The sequence below is a fragment of the Vanellus vanellus genome (assembly GCF_965231255.1).
Source record: "Vanellus vanellus genome assembly, chromosome: 2".
Lineage (NCBI taxonomy): Eukaryota > Metazoa > Chordata > Aves > Charadriiformes > Charadriidae > Vanellus > Vanellus vanellus.
Window position 1 is genome coordinate 75,395,590 of NC_138906.1, and position 14,172 is coordinate 75,409,761.

Sequence of the window (14,172 nt, forward strand, 5' to 3'; positions counted from 1 at the left end):
TTTTCACCGGCATTTATAGCTACTCAGGCAGCTACTTTAGAATCATAGAATCATAGGGTTGGAAGGGACCTCTGGAGATCATCTAGTCCAACCCCCCTGCCTGAGCAGGGACACCTACAGCAGGTTGCACAGGAACGCGTCCAGGCGGGTTTTGAATGTCTCCAGAGATGGAGACTCCACAACCTCCCTGGGCAGCCTGTGCCAGTGCTCTGCCACCCTCAGAGTAAAGAAGTTCCTCCTCATGTTAAGATGGAACTTCCTATGTTCAAGTTTGTGCCCGTTACCTCTTGTCCTATCAATGGGCACCACTGAAAAAAGACTGTCCCCATACCCCTGGCATCCTCCCTTTAAGTATTTATAAGCATTAATAAGATCCCCCCTCAGTCTTCTTTTCTCTAGACTAGAAAGACCCAAGTGCCTCAGTCTTTCCTCATAAGAGAGATGCTCCAATCCCCTGACCATCTTTGTAGCCTTTTGCTGGACCCTCTCCAACAGTTCCCTGTCCTTTTTGAACTGGGGAGCCCAGAACTGGACACAATACTCCAGATGCGGCCTCACCAGGGCAGAGTAGAGAGGGAGGATGACCTCCCTTGACCTGCTGGCCACACTCTTCTTGATGCACCCCAGGATGCCGTTGGCCTTCTTGGCCACAAGGGCACATTGCTGGCTCATGGTCATCCTGTTGTCCACCAGGACTCCCAGGTCTCTTTCTACAGAGCTGCTCTCCAGCAGGGTCAGCCCCCAACCTGTACTGCTGCATGGGGTTATTCCTCCCCAGGTGCAGAACCCTACACTTGCCCTTATTGAATTTCATAAGATTCCTCTCCGCCCAAATCTCCAGCCTGTCCTGGTCTCTCTGTATGGCGGCACAGCCTTCTGGTGTGTCAGCCACCCCTCCCAGCTTTGTATCATCAGCAAACTTGCTGAGGGTGCACTCTATCCCCTCATCCAAGTCGTTGATGAATATATTGAACAGGACTGGACCCAGTACTGACCCCTGGGGAACACCACTCATTACTGACCTCCAACTAGACTCTGCGCCCCTAACCACAACCCTCTGAGCTCTGTCTTGCAACCAGTTTTCTATCCACCTTACTGTCCATTCATCTAACCCACTCTTCCTGAGCTTCCCTATGAGGATGCTGTGGGAGACCGTGTCGAATGCCTTGCTGAAGTCAAGGTAGACCACATCTACCGCTCTTCCCTCATCTATCCATCCAGTCACACCATCATAGAAGGCTATCAGATTAGTCAGGCATGATTTCACCTTGGTGAATCCATGCTGAGTACTTCTGATAGCCTTCTTTTCCTCCACATGCCTTGAGATGATGCCCAGAACAAGCTGTTCCATCATCTTTCCAGGGATGGAGGTGAGGCTGACCGGCCTGTAGTTCCCCGGGTCCTCCTTCTTGCCCTTTTTGAAGGCCGGAGTGACATTGGCTTTCCTCCAGTCCTCAGGCACCTCACCTGTTCTCCAGGACCTTTCAAAGATGGTAGAGAGTGGCCCAGAAATGACCTCTGCCAGCTCCCTCAGCACTCTCGGGTGCATCCCATCAGGGCCCATGGACTTGTGAATATCTAATTGACCTAACTGGTCCCTCACTTGATCCTCCTCAACCCAGGGGAAGTCTTCCTCTTTCCCCGTTACTTTGTCCAAGGCCTGGGACTCCTGAGGGCTCGGCCGGGTAGTAAAGACCGACGCAAAGAAGGCATTCAATAACTCCGCCTTCTTTGCATCCTCCGTCACCATGGCTCCTGTCTCATGAAAGACAGAGGTAGAAAACCTCTGCTTGGTACTGAGGGATATGGATCCAGCTGAAAGCTGGGAGCCCAAAAAGCTTCAGTGAAAGGCACCTGCCAAAGCCCAGTGGGTAAAGTGCTGAACTTCCTTCCACTGGGATAAATTGTTCACTGAGGAAATCTTACCTCTCCCTTCTTTAAAAGACAGCAGGCAGAGAAACTCCCCCTTATTTACATGACCCTGACACACACATGTTTGAGCATAGACAGTCAAAGCCTTCTGTAAATTTGACCCATGGTTTTACCCAGGCCATACCAAACTGATTGCCTCTCTCTAAGCCCTATGTTAGTATATGCAACACAGTAAGGTATTAGCGCTATCAGACCTTATCTCCTTTGCAGAAACCGCCACTCTTAGCCGTTTGCCCAGGGATGCTCTGATTACGTCACTACTATACAAAATAATTTCTCTTAATCTGAAATTACATAAAGCGATTGTTCTTGCTGAGGTTAAGCTGTGTCTAATGCAAGATAATTAAAAATCTTTCTGCATCCTGCATGCCTATTTAAGCACTCTAATTGTACCTGCTAGGAGAGTGCCTTTGCAGAGAACTCATTCGGTATCAGCAAAGTTGTGAGACAGCGAGGCCCTTCTCTGCCCGTCAGTGGGAGTAGCTGCAGTCCCCATGATTAACACAGCTATTAAGTTCCAAGCAAAACTCTGCATCTGACTGTCCTCTGACTCAGCCGTAAACAAACTTGCTTTATCTCTCATTCTGGAGAATGGCCCTGGCCCCCCTCCCTCACTACTTTTCCACATCAACAAAGGAAAATGTGGAACAAGATGAAAGAGCCGGCTAAGGCTTTCATTAGCATACCATGCCAAGGAAAAAGAGGTAAGAACCTCAGGGAAGGACTCACTGTTCAATTCGTACCCCCTAACCAATGCCAAGATGTGCAATGTGAAACAATACCATCACTGTGTATCATTTAATGACATTAAGTGTTGATGCCTCCTGCCAATACCAAATGTCATCCTCAAGCATTGTTCTCAGACATGGTCTGCTTTTAATCCTGCCTTGCTTCTGACCATGCTCTCATCCTCAAAAGGTGCGTGATCAGCATAGGAAGAGAGCGAAGGTCCCTGCTGCCTAATTCAAGTGCTGTCTTTATAAACAAAACCTATCTTTTACTGTAATGCCCTTTCCTGGTGCTCCCCAGTGCCTTGCTGCAGCAGCCCAAGCTGGCAGACACAGCTCTCATCAATGATTCACAGACTCACAGAATGGTTAAGGTTGGAAGGGACCTCTGGACATCATCTAGTCCAACCCCCGTGCCAGAGCAGAGTCACCTACAGCAGGTTGCACAAGACGGCATCCAGGCGGGTTTTGAATGTCTCCGGAGTGGGAGACTCCACAACCTCTCTGGGCAGCCTGTGCCAGTGCTCCACTACCCTCAAAGTAAAGAAGTTCCTCTTCATGTTAAGATGGAACTTCCTATGTTCAAGTTTGTGCCCGTTACCTCTTGTCCAATCACTGGGCACTGCTGAAAAAAGACTGTCCCCATCCCCCTGGCATCCTCCCTTTAAGTATTTATAGGCATTAATAAGATCCCCCCTCAGTCTTCTTTTCTCTAGACTAGAAAGACCCAAGTGCCTCAGTCTTTCCTCATAAGAGAGATGCTCCAATCCCCTGACCATGTTTGCAGCCTTTTGCTGGACCCTCTCCAGCAGTTCCCTGTCCTTTTTGAACTGGGGAGCCCAGAACTGGACACAATACTGCAGATGCGGCCTCACCAGGGCAGAGCAGAGGGGGAGGATGACCTCCCTCGACCTGCTGGCCATGCTCTTCTTGATGCACTCCAGGATGCCATTGGCCTTCTTGGCCACAAGGGCACATTGCTGGCTCATGGTCATCCTGTTGTCCACCAGGACTCCCAGGTCCTTTTCCACAGAGCTGCTCTCCAGCAGGCCAGCCCCCAACCTGTACTGATGCGTGGGGTTGTTCCTCCCCAGATGCAGTACCCTACACTTGCCCTTATTGAATTTCATAAGGTTTCTCTCTGCCCAACTCTCCAGCCTGTCCAGGTCAATTCGGCCCCAAACGGGCTGAGTGGCAGCTGTCTCCCGATAGCCGAGCCGCCCAGTTTGGAGACCTGCTCTGTAGGCAGTCCTGGGGACCTTTGGGGAGGAAGCCTGCAAGGGGTCATTGTGTTCTTGCTGTGTTTTGCAGCGCAGGGCTCATGAACCCATCCTGCTGAATACCTCTGTCGAAAGCTTTTTATTTCCAACCACTTTATCAAATAGCCCGTCACTTGGTCTTAACTTTATTAATGTCTCTTCCTAAATCTGCTTAAACATATCTTTTACTATGCCATGTAATGAGGCAGCACTTTATCAGGAGGTTTCAGTGCATACAGAATAATTTATAGCAGCTGAGGAGCAGGCCAAAATACGTTTATAGTTCTACTATTTTTTTTTATTACAGTGTGCTTTTTAATGCAGCGTGCAATCTGAAAAGACAGTATAATCCAAGCAAACAATACTGATAGTGAGCACTGAGTAACTTTTATATTGCAGAAAGATCAAAACCAAGCTAGACATTGTCCCTTGCCTGTAGAGATTACAAGTGACACAGCAGGTGAAAGGGGGAAGGGGGGACAACCCATCCCATCACTGCAATGCCCAGTAAGATTTTGCTTGTTAAGCTGCCCAGCAAAGTTTCTGTTACAAGATTTTTCTAACTAGTACATTAAATTTTTGTACGGATGAACATATCCACTTATAACTAGCCCCAACCTGTTACACTCTTGGCTGGCGCCAATAAAAGCAGCATTATCTTCCATCTCGGGAATGGACAGGGAAGAATGGCGTGTCCGGGTGACATCAGGAGAGTCCAACCCTTTCTGCTGCGAGGCCCAAGACTGCGACCCACCCCCATGGTTGTGTGTAAAACAGAACACCACTTCCACGAGCCCAGTCCTACTCTTGCCTCTTGCCTCCCATTTCCCACTGGAGCAAAATGCAAACAGCAGCTCCCAGCAGATGTTCATGCCTGCCGGATTTCATTATTGTTTTCATCCATTTTCTCATTTGAAAGCCTTCCTATCTGGCTGGGGAAGATGCTGAGCAATTCCTCCATGAAGCACTCTGTGTGCCCAGCTCTCACCCGGCCCCAGATGAACCACAGTGGGATCTTGCATAGCAGCATGGGGTAGGGGTAATATTACTTCCTTGTCCCCACCTTTCACTACTAAGCTGCTACACTCTTCTGCAAAAAGGCTGCCTCTCAATAATCTGCTTTACAGCCAAAAGGGACCCCAAACTTGTTCAAAGTCATTAAACCTCACTACAATGCAAGAATAGTACTACTATAAAACTTATGAATGAAGAAGAAAGTCCTGCAATGTCTTGCTCTTCTTATCTGCTATGTTCTTATCATCAATATGGAGCAAAATGGGCTGCTGTGGTTACACAGAGCCTTGTGAAAGAGCACAGGCAGGAGTGAGCTGCAGGAACGTGCTCCCCTCTCTCCATACTGTCACAGGTGTCAGCGGTAGCCTCCAGCAGCCATCTATCTGGGTACTGCCCAGAGCTGGCACAGGAACCTCTCCAGTTGTGTGCTCCCCACCACACTGATGCAATCGTCAGAGAAAGAAGTGTACTAATAAAGTGAGAAGTTACAGGTGCTTTTTTAACAACTCTTCTTTTCAAATCATGCTTCCCACACTGTCTGCTTCTACCACAGACTGGTGTGACAGCATCAAATGGATGACTTGTGTGGGTAGTAGCACATGCCCTTACTGTGCTTGGCACCTTCCAAAACCAAGAAACAATCCCATTGAGCTTTACACAAGTAAGTCGTCTGCCATGTAAGTAAAAGGTGCCTATGCTGTTTTTCCCATGTCCATGTCTGCAGACAAGTTACATTACAGAGTTTGCAACTTAAACCATGTAAACTGGCCAAGTAGAACCACTGCAGGCAATGACCAAATTGCCCATGGCAAAGCAAAAGGAATGGTGCTCCACCTGGGCAACTGTAAAGCATTAACAATGCTGTAGAAATGCTCATTAGCATCTGAACCATCCAATATCATTTTGGTAAACCAGAAACCATCACAAACAAGGGTACAGTACATGTTGTTCAGATCTCCTGAGGCTCCAAAGGCCATGGGTACACACAGACTATGGTCCAGTCCGAGCTGTGGGCACCAGCACCAGCTGATATGGAAGGGGATGCTTTAAAAGATTAACTTTATATATTTAATCCACTCCTCAGGTTGATCCCTTTCCTTATACCCAAGGCAGATGCAGCACTTTAACAGAGAAACTGGGCGATAGCCACTGTGAACAGGAACAAGCTTATCTAAGGAGAAACACAAGGTTGGTCCATCAACCTCATCATCCAGGCTCCATTCGGTAGTCAATGGCACATACCTACAGAGCTGCATATGCGTAAGGCAAGCGCAGAGCAATACTCCCCCAGGCACTTCTCAGGCATCCACTGGGCCTTGAGTTAGACACTGCATCAGAGGAGTGACTGTTTTGACCCAGATGTGGTAGATTCTCTTTCATGAATTTATTCAATCCTTTTCCATGTAAAGCTTAAGTATCTGATGCACCCTAGGCCACTGAAGAAATTCTCCAAGTGGCTATTCTGTGCTTCTGTTTACCCTAGACACATTTCTCTGTACTTTTTCCAATTTCACAGATTTGCTTTGCGAGATACATCAGAGCCATAGACATACACTGTGACATCTTAATGCCTTCAATTGCATTCACAATTTCTTTCTTAAAAATTATTTGACTTTTTTTTTAAATGAGGATCATACAGATTTTCACAGCTCAGTTACAACCCCAGATCTCATTCTTGCATGGCAACCACCAGCCTGGTACCCATCATGGTATACATAAGTTTGGGATCATTTCCCACCTCGACATCAGATGCACCACCTTGCACTTATCTGGACAGTAATCTATCTGCTATTTCCTCATCCAGTCAGTGCCACAAAGTCCTTCTGCAGCCCTTCACAACCAACCCTCAACCTCCTCACCCTGATAGCTCAGAATCATGCACAGATTTTCTCACCTCACTGCTCACCTGCTCCCTGATCATTTACAGATATGTTGAACAGCAGACTCAGATGAGACACCGCTGATGACTTCCCTCCGTGACCATGCTTCTGCGTTCACTTTTCCTTCCCCAAGGGATGACATCTCTCATAGCAATCGGTGAAGGCTTCTTGTTTTTCAATAATTATTTAATTATGGTAGCACTATTCTTCCCTTTAACTGACTTTCCTCCTTCAGTAATTACACCATGTGGCTATTTATGGGTGTAAAGGACACATGGGACAATATATCCACCAGACTACCTGTAACAATCAGGATTTATACTCTACCCAAACACTGACTTCAGTGACAGACAGCAAACCTGCATCCATGTGTGCATGTCATGTCCCAGTGAGGCTTTCCGCAGAAGTCCATGGGCTGCTCCTGGAGGATTCATTCTCCCACCAGACCAGAGGTTTAAACACCAAACACATTTGCTGGTGCTGCATTTGCCACTGGTGAGCGCTGCTTCCCTGTGACTAAACTGAAGTCCGGTCCAGTCGTTCATTTTCGTTATTAACTGATTTCTGCAATTATAGCACCAATTACAGCATCCTTTCCCCAGAGAGCAACCAACCAACCAGCTGAGCAGAGGGTTAGCAGGGATGCTGCAGCAGGGCCTCTCCCAAGAGACACTTGGCTTTTCTCAGTCCTGAAGGCATTCAACCTTCACGCCAACTTGCTGTCCAACCCCTAGCAGCGGCTGCAAAGGGGTACCAGACACAGAACCACGGATGAAATATGTTTCCACGCCTGCTTGAGGAATGCCGTTCTTCCCCAAGGATTAGGGCGCTCAGCAGCTGCACAGTGTCTGTTGTAGGACACAGGCTCTTCTGGCATGGAAAGTTCATCAGATTTAGGACAGGTCAGATACACATTCACACCCAAGAAATATGGAAGAGACATGCCAATTCCATACAGCCCCCTCCCCACTACTCAGAGTTTGCAAAGACACATTTCAGCATTAAATGCAAGCCCACACACAGTCATTATCAGGTCAGAAATACTATGGTGGGATAGCTCTTCCTGCACTAACTCAGAACAGAAATGGCTAAGAAATACATCTTCTACTTTCTTTCAAAAACATTAAGACTGTCACACTAAGTGCTACACATGTGTGCATTTTTCTCTTTTAGGACACTTCTATATTTGTGCCAAGACTGTTGAATTTTGTAAATATGTCAACATTATTTGTATTATCTTCACTTTTCAGCCAAAGAAAATATCAAAAGGTATTTTTTTTAAATTGTCCAAATATTCATAGCTGGATATGCCCTACATACTAAACTCACAAGGTTTACATTAATAAATTGTGGTTGAAAGGAGAAGGATATTTATTACACATTTTTTACACAGAACCATTTTCACTAGAAGACACAAAAAATAGTTGTTTTTTTTTTCTTACAGTGACTCAAGAGTTGGAAAAATACCATCTGTTTTCATTAAAATTAAGAAACATGATATTTTCTGACCTCATTCTGTATTGACTTTTTTTCTGATGAACCTCTTTGATGATAATTGTTTTTATACTTCATTGCAAATCACTGCAGACAAGGCCAGTGCACCTCTGTGTAAAGAAAATGTGTATTAAACATTGCAGTAATACCTATGCTCGTACATGACTGGCCATACCTTTCTGTGATGCTGTGATACTTACTGTATCAAGTAAGTATTGCTATCCAAGTACTAGTTAAGTAACACTTTTGGGTATCTTGGCAATATTCATACCAAATATCGTTTTACTCCACTGCCACATGCTCCACTGCCAACAGATATGACAATGCATTAAACCTTTCTGAGAGGTAGTCAGTGTATTTCAGATAACTATGAGAAAGTAAGGGGAAAAAATTTGATTCCTGCTGTAAATCACTGTTTCTCAGCTTGTCGCTGTGGCGTTTCACCATACACAACACCTTGAAGGACTGCTGCCTTCAAGTCATCAAGATCAAATGCATCCTAATGAATTTCCCCTGTTAATCCAGGGGAACCTGCTCATAAGAATGGGTGTTTCTTTGGATTTATATTTTGAAATGCCTTGCAGGGGCTTTAGGGGAGGCAGTCCTCTGCAAGTCTTCATGTCATCTCCCAATAACTTACTACCAAAATGAACCCACCAGGAAAGACTGGAGCTCAGATGTTCTCCATCTTTTATTAAAAAAATGAATGGAAAAAAAAACTACCATGAAGGATCATAAAAAATAATTTCTTTTTTTCTTCAACTGGCTTTAATCCCTCCCTCACTTTCAGTGAGGACGGCTCCCAATGGTGGTCCCAGATCAGATGCCGTACATGAAGCAGCTGCATTTCAGAGCACAGTAAATCAATTGCAGACGTCCAAATTGGCCACAGATGCAGAGCCAGCTCATCCAACAATGTGCAGGACAGTAACGCTCAGGAAGCAACTTTAGTTTCATCAACTAAGGTAGCTTGGGTGACGCCTTTGCCTAGAGCACCGCGCTGGCTTCTGTTGCAGCCAAATAAAAGCTGCTGAGTGTGGACAAATCATGGAACAGATTAAAAAGTAGCTGAGCTGACGCATGTGCCTTGTATATCATCTTCTTCCAATGTACGATTTGATCCAAACTCCTCAGGCATCAAATGGTGGAATGGGGATGTGATTTGTTTTTTCCTCCATTATAAAAAAAAAAAAAGAAAAATCCACAATGTACTTTTTTAAAGGATTGGCTTGAAGTGATGCATGCACATCTGAAAATACAGAAAGCACCACACTCCAAGTTGCATAAACATTCAAGATATTATTTTTTTATGTGCATTTTGATATTGCTTCACAAATCACATATGCAGACAATGGCTTCATGTTATCTTACAACAGACAACCCAAGTTTTGCCAATACACCTGCACAGAGCTAATGGGAAAGGTGCTTGGCTCTCCGCAATATCAAAGTATCCTGTGTGCAACTCATATTTCCCCAAACGTGATAAGAGCACATGTGCAGCACTTCAAAAATTAAAAGGTTTCTTCGATACCAAACCACAGGGAATGGAGAGTGGCATTTCACATCTTTCAAGAGTGTCTGCTCTGGCTGATCATAGTCATGCTACAACCTCCAAACCAGCAAGAAGACACAGGAATGATTTGCAAGGAGCCTGAGTCTGTAACTAGTTTTTAAACTATTTAAATTGAGGGGGAGGGGAATCAGTCAGTTGTTTTTACTTACAGTGTTTTGCAAACACACCATATACTTGCGAATCCCACCATAGTACAGGGCAGGGGAGCCACTGAAAAGACCAGCGGTACCTTTCTGAAAGGTCCGTGTTACCTACCAGGGCACAGTATGGGGATTTATGTTAACAGGGGCTTTCAGTGCACAAAGAGTATTGGATTTGGTCTAACGCCTCCCCAGAGCCTGCTGCAAACTGTGGGAGAAGCCCCTTGACTTCCACAGAAAACCAAACCAAACCGCAGAGGAGAACGGAAAAGGCCAAAAGGATGCCACTAAGAGCTGGAGTGCTCTCCCGGGGGTTGGAGCACCCGGCTTCTGCAGGAACAGCCATTGCTGGTACCAAATGACAAGAGCCAGTATGAGGGGAGGCATTTGCGATTCAAAGAGATGATTGTGCCAGAGGCAGAAATGGAAGCCAAGTAAAGCCTCCGCTCTCCCGACCCGAGTGCAACAGCAGAGGAAGGAGTTGACACCAAGTAGGTTTCGCTTTACTAAAAATACTTTTTTTTGTTTTGTTTTGTTTCTAAATCAACTTGCCTGCACCTGTCAGGGAGAAACCATCAACTCAGTATAATCAGAGAGATCTAGAGGGCAGCTCCTTCAGGATCATCCATCACACCCTGGTCTGGAGGAGTTGAAAAAGTTGTAATAAACACAATGCAAGCAAGCAAAGGCTAGAAGGAGAGATCAAAAGGTTTACCCGGCATGCCTAGCTATGGGAATGGGGAGTGCAGCTGCGTACATGAAAGGGTTACACCCAAAAAATGAATATGATTGCCAAGCAGGGTGGAAAGAAATTCTGTTTACAATTGCAAAGCCTCATGCTTCCATCATCAGGTGTTACAGAACAGCAGTCCTTCCCTGCAAAATTTTCCAATTACCTTTCTTGACTTTTTCTGCACGTAGTTTCCTTTCTTACTACGTGTTTGGAAAGTTCTTTTCTGGAGTACTGTTCCCACGCAAACCAAGAATTAAAAAAACAAAAACACAAACCCCAAAAAACTCTGATGTCATAGGATGAGCTGTACGCCAGTTCAGACAGGATCATAATGGAAAAAAAAAAAAACTCAAAACCCTCAACTATTTGCTCTGATTCAGGTCCAACTTTTCAGCTTTACCTATGGCAAAATACAGTGATAACTTTCTGTGTCCTTATAGAGGGTCCAATTCATGGAGTCATTTGAAGTTTTATTACCAAAAAAAAAGGGGGCATTTGAGACATAGAGCGAACTGCCATTGCTCTCCTCTCTTACTGAGCAAATGCAAGTTCTGAATACACCCTTAAATCTACTTGCCTGCTCTTAAAGAGATGGTCAACTTGAAAATGAAATTTAAAATAAAGGAAAGAAAAAGGAACACAGAAGTACTTTGAAAAACAACCACCGAGACCAATGCTGACTTAGAAATGGCTGATACTTTGAGGTCCAAGAAGCTTAGGATCAGGCCTTGCAGAAGAAAGCATTCAGTACTGCAAAGAAGAGTTCAAAAGAAGAAAAAGAAAGGAACCGACACGAAGACAGTACGTCACCTAAGACAAGACAAGGACTTTGCTGACCCTGGAGGCCATTTGCTGGGAGGGAACAAACTCCTCCTGTTACAAGATAAGGTTAAGAAAAATCAAACAGCTGCATTGAAATGCTACTACTAATAATACAGTATTCTGCTTTCCTGGGACAGTTTGAAAGCTTGCCGTATTTTTATTGGACTTTCCAGTGATGTCAGTTTCAGGCAGGGCTTAAGCGAGTAATTGCTAAAGGGTGAGTCTAAAAAGGGTATAATTACTGCAGGGAGTGTCTGATGTGGGAAAGCGGCATTCCAGCTGGAGGGAGAGATGGCCCCGTCTCTCCTGGGTCCCAATGAACTCACAGATACCGTATGAGTGTTCCCGGCCCTGTGCAGTTAGTTGCAACCGTGCAATGCCACTGACCTCAGTTATTCTTCAGCAATTACTCAGGCAACAGCAATTTCACGTCCAGCGTTATTCGCTGTCACAGTGCTGGGGATGCAAGCACGTCTTAAACCTCTAAGATGTGTAGCCCTCAAGTTATTGCATCAGGCAACGGTTGCAAAACAGACAATTGCTGACTTCAGTAAAGTTGCATGGGTGTAACTGAGAACAAAATTTGGCCGGTAGCATTCATAAGGGTTTCTCTGTAACTTACAAGAGGGATGTGGAAGAATCCTCATTTTGAAACAGCAGAGGAAGCCCTACCTCCCCTGCTGTCCATCTCCTGCCCACAAAAGCCACCCATAAGCATTCCTCTTATGAATGAGAGGAATTCCAGGTGTCGCTCAATGCATCCATCCTCCTTTAGATTCACCTCTCCTTTAAATTCACCTCTCCCACAAACGCTGACAGCTGCCAAACTGGGCCTGTAAGTAGTCTGCACCAAAACTCCCTCGTAGCTCTGGCCCGTGTGGCTGCTCCTGCACCCACACCCATCCAGCTATTTGCTTCATTCAGCTTTTGGGTCTTGCCATTGCCAAAGGCTGGAAAAGCTCCACAGCTTTTTCTTTCAGACACGTCTGTGCAGCATCACGGTCCCCAAACGAATGGCCCAACTGCCAAAAACTGTATGAATACAAGGTGGTCGGGCACCACAGCCTCATCCAAAGCACCAGCAGTTCAATCACTTCAATCACGCTCAGTGATGCGAGGCTACAGCTACCCTGGGAGTAAAACCGCTCCTAACAAGCCACAGTTTTGACGTGCCTCCTGTCAGCTGCCTTCCCACACAAATCTTCACATTTTTTGCCTGCACTGCCCCTTGCGTACAAAGCAAACTCCCAGAAAAGATCACCCACTGAAGGCTTGTGCAAGAGCCGCTGTGTTGGTCTGGGAGCTTAAATCTCTTCACAGCCCTGGCTAACATAACTACGGGGTAGCAAAAAGCATCAGCAAAGAGCTGGCTCAAGTCTGAAGGTGCTCTTATCATGCACTGACACCCTAAAAGCACGTATGGCTGACAGCACAGCATGCACTGATGGCTCTATGCAATCCGTGTCTTACCTTTCCGTTGTGTCATCTTATTTTTCTCCCTTACTTGTCCCCATTTTCCTTTCTATACAAAACTCACAGGTTCTCCTGGTTGCACTACCAATAGGCAGGTGCTTTCAAGACTTGATTAAGATAGGCTTTGTTTTCATTTAAGCCTTTCCACCAAACTAATTTCATTTCTCTCAGTTCCGGTTTCTAACATGTCCAGCATCCCAGTCGGTACAAAGCAAGAGAACATCACACCACCCGGGCTCACCAATTGTCAATAAAAAGTGCTCATTAAAGGTCTTTCAAAGCTATACACAGAGCAATGCAAACAGCACAGATATTGTTAATCCCATACAAACAGTAATCCTTTAATTCTGCACAGCGCAATCCATAGGCAGCCACAAGGTACTTGGTGTAATTGATGGACTTCCCAGAACAGGGCCTGGCTGGTCACAGAAAGCTGACATCTCATTTCTATTTAAGTGGAAATCACTTAGCAGTAGCGTCTGTTGGCATTGCTGCCGGTTTCCCCAAATAAAACAGACAAGAGGGAGTTCCTGGTTCACCTGTGGGAGGGGAAATACTCCATAAAACATGTTTGACAGGGACTTGCCAGTATCTTGGGAAAGTTTTATATTTAAGTACTTGGAAAGCCAACACTGCATGCAAGTTCAAATTGTTTTGTGACTCCTTTATTTTGCTTTTTTTTGTTGGTATTTAAATAAATACTTCCATTGCAGTCTGCAGCTTGTTCAACTTTGAGGAAAGATCTGCACTGGCTTTTCTCTCCACCATCTATCATATGTATAATGTTGAAGAACATCTTAATGCAAGCACTTTGGACAGCTGAAAGCTCATTACAAATATGGTATTTTCTTCTTTTTCGGTGCTATAAGCAATAATCATTAGAAGCTCAAGAAAAAAAACAAACAAACAAACAACACATTACTGACTCTTCTGAACTGTTCTTTTAAATCCTTTAAAAACAACTTTGAGGGAACCACTCACTTTCTCCTGCTGCACCAATTCTAATCTGCCAGAACCCCAAAAATGCAACACATTCCAGAAACCGCATGCCTGCCTCCCCTACGCAGCTGTGAACTCCTCAGCCCCATTTTAAGCCAGCCTGAAAGCTCAACTCCTATCAGTTG